Source organism: Haemaphysalis longicornis, unplaced genomic scaffold, assembly GCF_048455015.1.
Source record: "Haemaphysalis longicornis isolate Haplotype H1 unplaced genomic scaffold, Haemaphysalis longicornis Haplotype H1 scaffold_7, whole genome shotgun sequence".
Taxonomy (NCBI): Eukaryota; Metazoa; Arthropoda; class Arachnida; order Ixodida; family Ixodidae; genus Haemaphysalis; species Haemaphysalis longicornis.
Window position 1 is genome coordinate 80528288 of NW_027526422.1, and position 12704 is coordinate 80540991.

The following is a 12704-nucleotide window of genomic DNA, read 5'->3' on the forward strand; positions in this document are numbered from 1 at the left end:
TTAATAAAAGACAGCTCTATATCCCTAACTGCTAGTGACAGCGTGCCGATGCAGTCATCTTTGGCTTTTTGGTGAGTATCCCTCCATAATCTCCATTTCCGTCATGTTTCCTGCTGTCTTCGAAAAGTTAGTCTGGTCCAGGAATGGCGAGCAACTGCAGCGCTTACATTGACCCGCGATGATCCCGCCATTGTTACTGCTAATAGCCAACCGGTGTCCTCTGGCCCGGTCGTGGAAGCAACGGCCAGTTTCGCCAATGTAGATCTTCCCGTAGGTCAACAGGATAGTGTACGAATTTCAAGCACAAAAATTCGGGCAGTGGACGATAGTACAAAGACAAGCGCTAACTTCCAACAGAAGTTTTATTTACAAAAATATATATATAAATGCAACGGTTATAACAAAGGTACAAAAAATAAACCAGAGTATGGGCGCACTGTACCGACGTGCACACGTTCCTCATCCCTTATGTCATGCTCGCACCCAGAAAAGCCAGCCCTTTCGCTTACCAACTAGCCCAATGGATTACAAACTAGCTCGAATACACACATTGTGAAGGGATACTGTACACGAAACTGCTAGCACATGCATAGCGGGTGGCTTCGTGCTTGCTGATTGCTGGTGGCTTACTCGCCATGAAGGAGAAAATCATGCCACCTTCCATGGGGCAGTAAATACAATGCGCACATTGTGTCTGGCCAAATGCGTCTCTTTAGAGTTGCAGCATGAAACGTGTCCACCGAGCTATAGCGACATGTTGTCAGTGATGATGGTGTTGATGATACTCTCATTGCTTGGCTCGAACCCACAAGGGTATGTAGGCAGGGCTATGTCATTGACAGTACAGGAATTGGACCAAAACAAAATAATGGTCGCCATCCGACCTTGCGAAAGTGGATGTCCCGCAAAGCTGTTGTATGCCACTAAAAATGGTTGTAGAGGAGGGTATGAAATGTTTCTGATCGTCTTGGCATGCTTGTCGCTTGCGCTCTGCTAGTGTCACTAGATAAGGGTACAGAGTATTGGTACTCTTTGCTGCTAATGTTCCGCTACGCTGGCATAATCATTGGTCACTTCGCAAAACGTGATATTTGTTTATACTGCGATGGTTCATGGCACCACCATTTTGTTCTGTATGCTTTTTAGTCGGTCAACGCTGGTAGGCTTAGCTTGTCCTCTCTCCTCTGCGGCTGCGCGCGACTGATGTCAATTCCAATACGAACCACACATGCACGTGTAACAGCTATTCAGCAGCAGAATTGTGTTTAAAGATTGCGTTTTGCTGCATCTTCGGCAGTGTAGCTAACCAAAAAGCAGGCCGAAGTTAACGGCGAGGCCGTAGGTGCGGCAAAATCTCAACGCTCATAAACGCCACAATGGCCGCCGTCGCTGACTTGCGTGCCTTGGTTGCAGTACGCTAATACACTATCCATCGACACGATGCTCCGCTTCTTTTGGGGCAAATGCTGGATCCTGCCTATTCTGACGCATGCCGATGCGAGGACAGTTTGAAAGCGTGCATGTAAACTCAAGGACTATATAAAAAACTATTTTATACAACTGCTCAGAAACTGGAACAACTAGCAAACACATTAGCAAACACTTTTGACCAGGTTTGTGGTTCTGTACACTATATGAGCACATTAATAAAATATCCCCAGTACTCCTACGAATAATGACTGGGGAACACAAGCCCGCAAATAGCTACTAACAAAAGCTTTTTCTCTCAAGCAAATGGTTTCCCTACCATAAGCAAGGTTTCAGCCACCGGTTCCGACTGAATCACTTGGACAACGCTAAAATATGTAAATAGCAACCCCTAAATTAAAGCCATTGTCTGACAGTTAAAACATATATGATGTGCTGGGCTTTATCGGAGAGACGAGAAACAGACAGATATCATGCCGCTACGCGAACAAAATAGGGATTCTTTCTTACCTGCGAGGTATGAGCCAATGGCTCTGACAACTTGCTTACAAGCTCTTGTAAAATATGATCAATAAAAGATGTATAGGCTTCCTAAAACGTAATGGTATCCTGTTCGGCTGTCAACCAGGTTTTCCCTCTGGTTGATTTATGATTTTCTAGCTAGCACACCTTGAAGCCTGCGAGCAGTACACTTTCGCTCATCAGCAGCACTGTGTGTAAACATTTCTGATTATAAATAGCATTATAACACCACTTGGTTACATGGCATTCTATATGAACTCAAATGTTATGGTGCATCTTCACCGATCCGACTTCTGACCGGACCTACACTCTCCAAATAAATGTAAGAAGCCGCATCACCCACACTAACCGAGTGTGCTTTGTAGAAGCTCTTCTGTGGTCTCGCTTTTATTACGTACGACAGATTCGTGAGCCGGATCTGTCGTAATTTTCTGTCCTCTATTCTTGAGGTGAAATACCTCCTGACAACAATTTTAGGACACATAGGCTGAGGAACTACGGTATCAAAACAGCAATAAAAATTTTGATTTCTTCATATAAAAACAACATTCGTTCGTTTTGGCCCAAGCAAGCATAAAGGTAGAGGTGTATCTCCTGTGGCGAATTTTTAAACACTGCGCGTAATTTTTAAAATACAAAAAGCAGTTTTAGTCGAAGTGAAAGCTGTCAATTGCGCTGCACTGAATCCCTGGAATGACTGTAGCGGCATATCTTTACTAATTTCAGCATCAGCCTGCCGTTGACACCGAATATTGTGAAGAGAGGGTGCTGCAGCCATTGAAAAGGTCTATAAACGGACACTGGATTGAGTTTTGATTATTTTTTGGGTGAATGCTCTAATGCATGACATTATCGGACACGTTTTGCAGTCTACCCATGGCAGCGTCCTTGCAAACGGCGCAGCGCAAAGATCACCCCTAACCCCTTGTATATAGGGGACGTGTACCCCTGGCTCCGTGGGAATGAAATCGGCCTGGTAGTGCGAGGGACCTATCTTCAATATCCTATCACGGAAGCGGTGATCTTATAGAAGCCTATGTTTGGGTGGGTGGCGCCGACTGACTGCGGTGGCTAGGTGCCACAACGCCGGACGAGCTACTACGACAAGCCGTCCCCTACAGCGCTCGCCCTTAAAGACTTCTCGGCACAGGTTAAATGAGTTATCAGATATACGCGCTCTGATATAAGTATTCTGGGGCATGCTGACGCGATCAAAGAGCATGTGTGCGAAAGCTTCGGCAGCCGAGAGCGAACGGAGGGGTGGCGCCAGTATGGGATTGCACGCAGCACCCCATACCAAACGTGTTACGTTGCAGAACGACAAAGATAAGACGAACAATTACCTGGGCTAAAGCCGTTTAGTATTTACATTATGTACAAGGAAGCCATCGGAGGACTGGGCCAGGTCATCGCCACCCACAGCTATGTCCCCTTTGTTATCTGGTCATGACAATATTGAAGAAACACGTTTCGGGTACTCTTAACAAGTGATCAGCGTAATACGTTAGCGATGTCACTGAACCTTTGCTGTCTCAGCCAGGATAGCACTGCCGGGACTCCTATTAGAGATCTCTATAACTGGCCAGCAATCGGCGCGGGACAGTGATAGTGGTACTGCAAACTCAACACAATTTGTGTTCACTATTATCCACAGCGTTCAAAGAAATATTACGGTCTTTCTTCGTACTGGATTATAACAGTGAAGACAGTGACTTGTGCAGAGACGTGGATGTTGAACCGAATGAGAGATCGCGAAAGTGCACAAACCACGGAACAATACAAATTACACATAAGGAAGGCTAAACAAAATTGGTAACAGTGTTGTAATGATTGTATCTGCACAATTACGTTCACATGACATACTCAAGAGATTACCTCTCAAACTTGTGTGTGCATGCGTTTGTTTCGGCCAGAAAGAAGGAGTTTTTTGTCCCTCCTATCGCCCGCTCATTTGCTGTTCAGCCATTAGAGATGTACTTTGTGTCATCACAACCATTACTATACCAACGTCCCACCTCGTCTTTCTTTCATTTATTTCGTCCTGGGTCATTTAACTTAACACATATTGGAGCAACTGTTCTACGACGTTACGTCTTGTAAGCTCATTCATCATGTGGCAAACAACTTAGCCTCCTCACCGCTCATGTGGCCGGTCTTATTGTGTTGTCTCAATGGATACTTTCGCGTGTTACCAATACGCGGTTGAGTTCCGTGCTCCTTGAAGGTTACTGACTAGATCAGTAAGGTGGCGGATCTTTTTTGGAAGAGCTCGGGCGCAGGGTTTCAAAGGCGAGCACTATATCTTACAATATACATAAACCCATCAGGTGCGCAATGCTGTTTGTTTAAATATAACCGCGTTTTTTTACGCGCAGGACATCGGTGTACAAAACAATTTCATTGTCGTCACCGTCGCCTCTGCGCTTGTGTTAAGGAACACGGGACAATACGTAGAATAAAATCTAACCTGTGTCTTAATTTATCACTGGAACTCAAAAATATCTTGCGTTTGCCTTTTTCACGATGTTTACTTCAATAACTAATATCAAGCGCGACCTTCTCCAACCAGCTCCTGATATTTAATAAGGCAATACCTAAAACTTTTAGGTTAACGGGCCAAGTTCCTTGACAAATGTGTATTTTAATACGTTTGGACCGAAAGCTGCACTAACTGAAACCACCTATCCACCCCGTCTGAAGCGACGCTTATCCATTATTATACAAAACCGAATTAATAAGCACCACATAACTGTCCAACTCCCCCAGTTAACGCCGTTGGAAGCATACGAGGCTATTGGAAAAAAGAAATAGTTACAAACAAACAGCCAGCGCACCGACCATAGATACACAATATGGACGTAGATTCGCCTATAACATCCAAAAAACTTTCTGATCAATATGGGCCCATTCTGCGCAGCCCCATTAAATCTGCCTAGTTGTCAGTCTAATTTAGTCGTCAGTCTATTTCGTAACCTACACTTGGGGGGAAACACGCTTTATGAAAATTTTTGATACTCCGAATGAGACTCCATACTAGAAGGCGCCTATTCTACATAGGAGTCGGTGCAAACAAAGCTATTTCACGTACTTATGATGAATACTTTTACCTTTGCGGGAATGGGTCTCTGTCCCGGCCACCAGCGGCTTGGGCGAATATGTTCTCCCACACCCTTCATTAGGCGCGTGTACCACTTGTTTGACTGAAAGGTTGTGAGATTGGCATAAACATGGCAGAACAAATGTTTTCTTTTATGAAATCATGAAATTAGACCAAACAGTATTCTTGATGACCTAGCCGCTGTGGTGATAACGAAACTATGCATTCCAGCAAATCTGGAGTCTCAATTGGCTCTGCCCATCGCCGTAGGGAAAATGGCGTTTTAGATTACAAACTCCGGAGCTTCCCTGCTCGGCTTCTGTTTTGACTGTGCGTTTTACTTTAGTAGTGAAGGTAGTTCTTTTGTACAATCATGTGGGATATAAATAGTATGCTGAACTCTACCGCGAGGTTTCTGGATGACCCTCAATGAGCTAGCGGCCTCCCGGGCAACCGGAACGGTGTTTCATTCTGCGCTTTCAAAGCGCCGTTTGTGCAATGGAAGGTACTCATTGCGTTTGCCCGGCGGAAGACAAAATCTTCCCTCCGTCGACGAACACACGGACGGTAGTGCCGGCAGCGTCCTTGTGAGCAAGCCGCCCTGATGTGGGTCGCACCCGTCGAACGACCATGAGCGCCAAGATAGGAAACGCACGAAAAGGTAGCGACAACGCGACATATAACTGCTGGCGTATACATTTACTCGAGTCTCCATCATCATCGTCAAAACAATAACCATTATCATCGGCCTATTCAGGGCCACTGCAAGACGAAGGCCTTCCCCACTGACTTCCATCCACCTGTCTTGTGCTTTCCAATTCTATACTTTGCCTCCGAAGTTTCTTATTTCATCTCTCCATCGAGTGTTTGGCCTTCCCTTCTTCTATTCTTGTCTCTCAGTGCCCAACCTATTACCCTTACGGTCCACCTTTTTTCAGTTGGTCGTGCCATATGCACAGCCCAAGTTATTTCTTTTTCTTAACCTAAACCATGATACCCTCGATCCTGGTTTGCTTCCTTATCCACGTCGCTTTTTTTCAGTCCCTCAGCGTTACTCCTAACACTACTCGTTTTATGGGACGTTCGGTAGACCTATGTTTGCTTTCTGATTGCGTAGTAAAGAGCCAAGTTTCCTCTGCGTGTGTCAGCGGGCGCCCATGGTGCACCTGAGCTTGCGCCGCCTTCTGGACTCGTCTGCTTCGCCAGAGAACAAAGCGGTGGTATGTTAACCCCAGTTTCACCCTTTCGCCTCCCCTTACTAATCAGCCATGTTTGCCCACCACGAAGAAAAAGAGCATGAATGTCTTGAACTGCAGTAATCCACCGCTGTATAAAGTGCGCGCTGTCTTTGATTAGATTATGCTGGCTTCTGCGGCTTTCCGTTCGTTGTTTTCTCGTGTGTGCGCTTCTAATGCTTTGAGTTTGTTGCGGTCAGAGGGCGATTTCTCTATACACTGGCTTCTAAGTGATAATTTCTAACACCTGCATCTTTGGAAGAGGTTAAGTACTGTAAAAAATCTTATAATGCATTTGGAGCGGTGGAAAGCGGTGTGAAAATGAGAGTTAGAAGGCGCCCGTGCAGTGCTTTCAAGCGCTCAGGGGCGCCTCTCTCGCACTGCGACGCAGCCATATTGCGCGTGCCAAAGCTTCAAAAGACCTCTCCCCAGCAGCAGGTATGGCACTGCTTACTATGCTCTGCCTCTGGTTCTGTCTATGCGAGGCTATAATTCTTTCCGGGATTGTAACGCGCTACCAGTATCCTGGAGGAACGTTCTCTATTTTGCCGCGTTTTCGTTGCTCTTAGTGAATGTAACCGCGTCCAGAGTGCGACTATGGCGTCCGTGGCCTCTCAGTAGCTGTGTTCAAGCACATAATGTAAAGAGTACTTAGGGCAAATTTTGAAATTGGTAGAAACAGTTGCTGCCACTCAAATGCAGCTTCCCAGGCTATTTTGAAGCTCATTCACGTACAACTGGAAACAGTATTTTGTTAGAACTCCCTCTTTAATGTAAATGTTACCAGCACTTCACCCTTTTTTTTCAGCGTCGATGACACCGTAATAGTGTGTAAAATAAACCAAAATACCACTTAGTGACGCCTGGCTGTGTCTTTCGTGGTAAATAGCCGTGACCCTTATTTAATTATTTGTTCACTCGCTTAGCTTTTCATCGCCCCGACACCGTGTAAGATAAGACCCTAAAAAATATAGCGACAAATAAAAGTGCAACTTTTTTTAAATGGACGAAAAATGTTTCCGCGGCATCGCCTGAAATTTTTAACGGTCCGGTTTGGAGCAGATTTATTATAAAAACCTACGCACCCCGCTTTCTTTTTTCGTTTTTTTTTCTTTTTTGTTATTTTGGAATTTCCCTTCCCGTCTGCCGCCTTTTCTTTTGTCCCAGTTTCTTTTTTCGCTCCTTCTTTCTTTGTCCAAATATCCGAGGTGTCGAGTAATGCCTTGTCCGGAAGTAAACACCATCCCGGGTACCATGGAGGCTACACTAGATAGGTGCAACCATGCTAGGAAGGCTCTTTAGGACACAAACTGCACGCCCTCATTAGACAAGGATCTGGCCACCCTGGTGTAGTAGTTGGCTAAACCCCCTCATGAGTGACCAAACCAAATCTCTGCCCTCAGTCCCCAGCAGCTCTAGAACACGTGACCATGGCGGTGGTCCGGCAAGTGATACTGCCGAGGGTGCTGAGAATCTCTTGGTCCGGACAGGTCGTCTCTGGGAGTTGCACTGGGCAACGTTGAACGCACGAGCCCTCTCCAGCGAGGGAAGCTCAGCGGTACTATTAGAACAGCTCTCGGTCATTAAGTAAAATATTTTGGGGCTAAGTGAGGTTACAAGAGGAGAAGGCTTCATGACTAGCGGGCTTATTCGGTACTACCGGGTACCACACGAAAAGAAAGAGCCGGTGGTCGGACGTTTGGTCCACAAGAAGATAGCGGGGAACCTGGAAGGATTCCTCAGTATTAACGAAAGTGTTAGAGTCATGGTGATTAAGCTGAATAAGCGGTACAGGTTTCACCTATGCAAAAACAGCTAGCTACGAGGATGAGGCGGTAGATAGTTTCTACGAAGACGTCCAATCAGCAATGAATAAGGGATCCGCACATTTCGCAGTTGTAATGGGAGGCTTTAACGAAACGTAGGTGCAAAAAGAGTAGAAGAAAATCGGCGGGAAAATTCGGAATAGGCACTCGCCACTGCCGAGGTGAGACAAGGGGTGTATTCGCAGAGAGAAATAACCACAACCATATGACCACGTTCTTCCGCGGACGCAAGAGTAGGAAATGGTCGTAGAAACGTTGTGATGGGATGACGAAAAACGAAATTGACTTCAGTTTGAGTGACAACTAAGCTATTGCGCAGGAGGTGGAGGTACTATGTAAGATTCGGGGCAGTGATCATAGGATGGTTAGTCTTAAAGTAAGTGTAAATCTCAAAAGGGAGCGAAAGAAGCTCATAAAAATAAGCAACCCAGCATCAAGCAGTCAGAGACCGGACGAAGGAGTTTAAAATAGGCGTTGAGAACAAATTCCCAATTTTCGACAGTAAGAACGAGGACACTGTCGACACCTTTACTTATAACCTAACACCAGCAATCACTGAGGCAGCAGCGGCTAATGGAGAAGAAGATTGTAACAAACAAACTGAAAAATGAACTCAGCAAACAAAGGATCTTATTTAAAAGAGTCAGATTTTTTCTCCGCATTTTCAGTACAGGACGTTTTGGTACAGGGCGTTTTCGGTAGGGTTTTTTCAGTTCGCTGACTTTTCGGGACACGGGTATTTCGGGACACGGACCTTTGAGGACACGGATCATTCGGGACAAAGGTGTTTCGGTACAAAGATGAATTTAGGCAAGCGCGTTACGCGGCGCGCTTTGTTGACGTGAAGGTTGCAAGCACGCAAATTGTACCTATTTATTACAGATGTTCTTGTTCACGAATCTTTCATTATTTAGGCCAGGGAAGGGTTATGCGGCCTTTCCAAACCGTAAATACTGATTCTTGAAATATTAGCTTGTATTTGTTCCATTCAGAAAACCTCATTTTTGTTTTTTTGTTTTTTGTATTTGAAATACATAATCAGTATGAGTATCGTAGTGTTTTTTTCATTCGTTTTTTGATTACCAATGATCACCTGTTTTTTTTTTTCAGAAATAAGCGAGAATTACTATTTTCTGTTTACACTTTGCGGACCTACGTCAACGGCTACGTAAATGCGCGCCACCACCCAGGGAAACGATCGTGTTCCTTCCTAACGTAATGAGGAATTTGTTGGCAGTTCTTGGCACTCTGCATTTGTGTGCGTTGCTTTCTCTTGATAACACAAGTATTTAATGCGTTATTAGCAATGTATTACCGAAGGCATTTGATGTAACTTGAGCACGCTTCCATCCCGACTTCTTAGTATTTAACAGGAGCTGCCGCAGGTTTGTTGCGTTTGTGAATGAAGAGTTGCAAATGTTGGTTAATAACGTGCAAAGCACTCGGCAACATTTTCTGCAGCATACACACAACTACGTATCTTGGCAAGGACTGCTCATTCAAAATTTTCGGTACTCTGCCGCAGAGTATACCTGTCATAGTGTGGTTGGGATTTTATTTCAGAGGAAGTTTACCTTCACCTTCCCATGATCACTACTTTTTTAAATTAAAATATTTGATTGGTTGATTGTAGGGTTTAATGCGCCGACGGAACGCAGGCAATGAGGCGCGCCGTAGTGGAGGGCTTCGGATTAATTATGACCACCTGAGGACCCATTACAATTACGTTCGCACATGCAGGTATCGGCGCGATTTTTATACAAGGTGAAAAAAAAGGACAAGTTCCGACGGGAACAGGCCTGCTTCAGGTGGCCATGAGCCACTGAAAGCGAAATAGTGTGGAATGATGCAAGTAAACAACCAAAGTTTAATACACAAGCGTTGTTATTCTGACTAATAATTTGCTTCTAATGGCAATGGTAAACTATTTCATTATCATTTATAAGATGCGTGTTTACTTTGTTTAGCACCACAGAAGACCGCTCAGTGTGTAAGGCTATGTTCAGACTACCGACGCAAAAGCCATATCGTGGTCTATGGACGTAACAAAAATGGAGCGTCACGCATGTCTGTTGGCTGAGGCGTAAGATTACGTCATTCTCTAAAGTTGTTACGACAGTTGCGGCAAGAGTCTTGTCCCTGCCCAAGAAATATTTTCCACAGCAATCATGTATGTCAAAACAGCGTGCCGGAATCTGAGCGACGTTGTATCTCGGCTCATTGGAATCTCTGGAGCGCACATTCGGTAGTTTTGCGGAGAACTTCGCTACTCAGAAAAAAAAAATTATAGGGACCCTAAACAGGGCTCCAAAGGTTCCGATTTTGCGCGCGCATTCGCTGGAGTACTATCTAAGGAACGTGCTGCTGAAATGGTTTAAAAGCGTTGAGTATTACCCGAGTTATCGTTCATCGAAAAGGGCCCGCAGTAGTCGCTGGATAATTTACCCTCTCACCGTTCCTCCAAAGCACCATGGAAGCTGAGACGTCACGGACTAGGCGCAAGTACACCTGGAGAAAAAATGCTGGTTAAAAATGTGCGCAGCCATTTGCCCCGCTCGGAGTCAAGTCCCGCTTTCTTTTCTTAGCCGACGACGGCTAAGATCCGCCTACTACAGCAGCTACCAAGCAGCGGTGCTGGTCGGTGGTCGACCCGCATCGAACTGCCGTGTGGCCGTGATCCTCTCTGTAACCGTGCCCGCGTCGCCACGCGACTTTTAATAGCGAAAACGAGCACTTTACCTCCAGAGGGGGGGCAGTTCCAAACACAACATGATCACTGACGACAGTTATTGGGGATCGCCAACGACGACTAGCGGCCCGCTAGCGTTTCTCCGCGCGGTGCTGTAACGGTGACCTGGTCCCTCTGAAGTCGCAAAAAAGGATTAGCCTCGCCGCAGTTATTCAGACACCGCTTTAGGAGGCAGCGCCGATGACGATCAGCGTCGCAATCTTTCGTACATCAAAGCTGTTCAACGCGATGTGCGAGAAGCATACCAAACACCAATTTCTTTCCACCACAACATGACTACCAACGAAAAGAAAGCCGTAGAGGAACTCGCAAGCTGTCCCGACATAATTAATAAACCTGCCGACAAAGGAGGCGCAATCGTAATCCTTGACAAAACCGACTATGTTAACGAGGCAAATAAGCAACTATCAGTATCGACGTTCTATAAAGCACTACCCAATGATCCCACTCAAGACTATAAGCAAATTATCAAAGATAAACTTGCTGAGCTTGTTAAAAATAAAACAAGAAATGAAACCACGGCTCGTTCCCTGATCCCCTTAAGCCCAGTAGCCGGTAAATTCTATCTTCTCCCAAAGATTCACAAGGTGAACAACCCAGGGCGCCCCATTGGTTCTGGCATTGACACTGTTACCGAAAACCTCTCGCGCTATGTGGATAATCTCATTTGCGACATTCCGCCCAGCTTTCTCTCCTTCATTAAGGATACCAATGACTTTCTCTCAGACATCTAACAAATTGAAATTCCTGATAACTACCTTCTAGTCACACTCGATGTTGCGTCACTGTATACTAACATCCCCCATGAAGACGGCATCGCCGCTGCATCCCTTGCGTATGAGCAGTCATCGTGCGACAAACCTATCGATTCTTCTGCTCTCCAAACCATCCTTAGGCTTATTCTTGAACTTAACAATTTTGAGTTCGACGGAGTTCATTAAGTGCAAGTCAGCGGAACGTCAATGGGAACTCGAGTCGGACCTAACTACGCCAATATCTTTATGGCTCACCTTGAATCAAACTTTCTTGACACCCAAAATTTAAAGCCAATGTACTATAAAAGGTATATTGATGACATATTCATGATCTGGCAACACGGTGAGGCGGAGCTCCTCACCTTCATTGAGGCATTTAACCTAGCCCATCCTAGTATTTCCCTTGCTCATTCCTATTCGGAACACAGTGTAAACTGTCTGGACGTCACCGTTACTACCTTCCAAGGTCGGCTTCAACCTAAACTGTATAGAAAACCGACAGACACGCGGCAGTATTTGCACTTCCGAAGTAGCCATGTCAGACACTGCAAGACAGCAATACCTTACAGCCAAGCCCACCGATTTAGGAGAATTTGCTCAAACCAAGCCGACTTTGACTGAAACTGTCGAGAACTCAAGACCGCCCTCCTGAATAAAAAAATACCCGGAAAAAGTTATCGACGACGCTATTGTGTGAGCCTACCAATTAGACCGTAACGTAATCTGTAAGAAAAAAGCCCCGAACGGGAACCCGCAAACTAACTTAGTTTTAACCCACTCATCCTCCCCTTTAAGAGTGTCAACCGTGCTAAAAAAACATCACAATATCCTAATGCAGAGTGACCGCTTAAAAAGCATATTCACCGAACCACCACGCGTTGTCTACCGGCGTAATAAGAATTTAGGCGACTTTCTTACTAACTCTCGTATCAACCGACCGGCAACTACTTGCTGCATGCCCTGCATTAAACCCCGATGTAAAGTATGCCCACACATGACCACTACGCAGCGCGCCACCAGCACGGCTTCAGACTACTACGTAAATATAAAAGGTAACTTTAACTGTGACTGCGCTAAGGTCGTATATCTTCT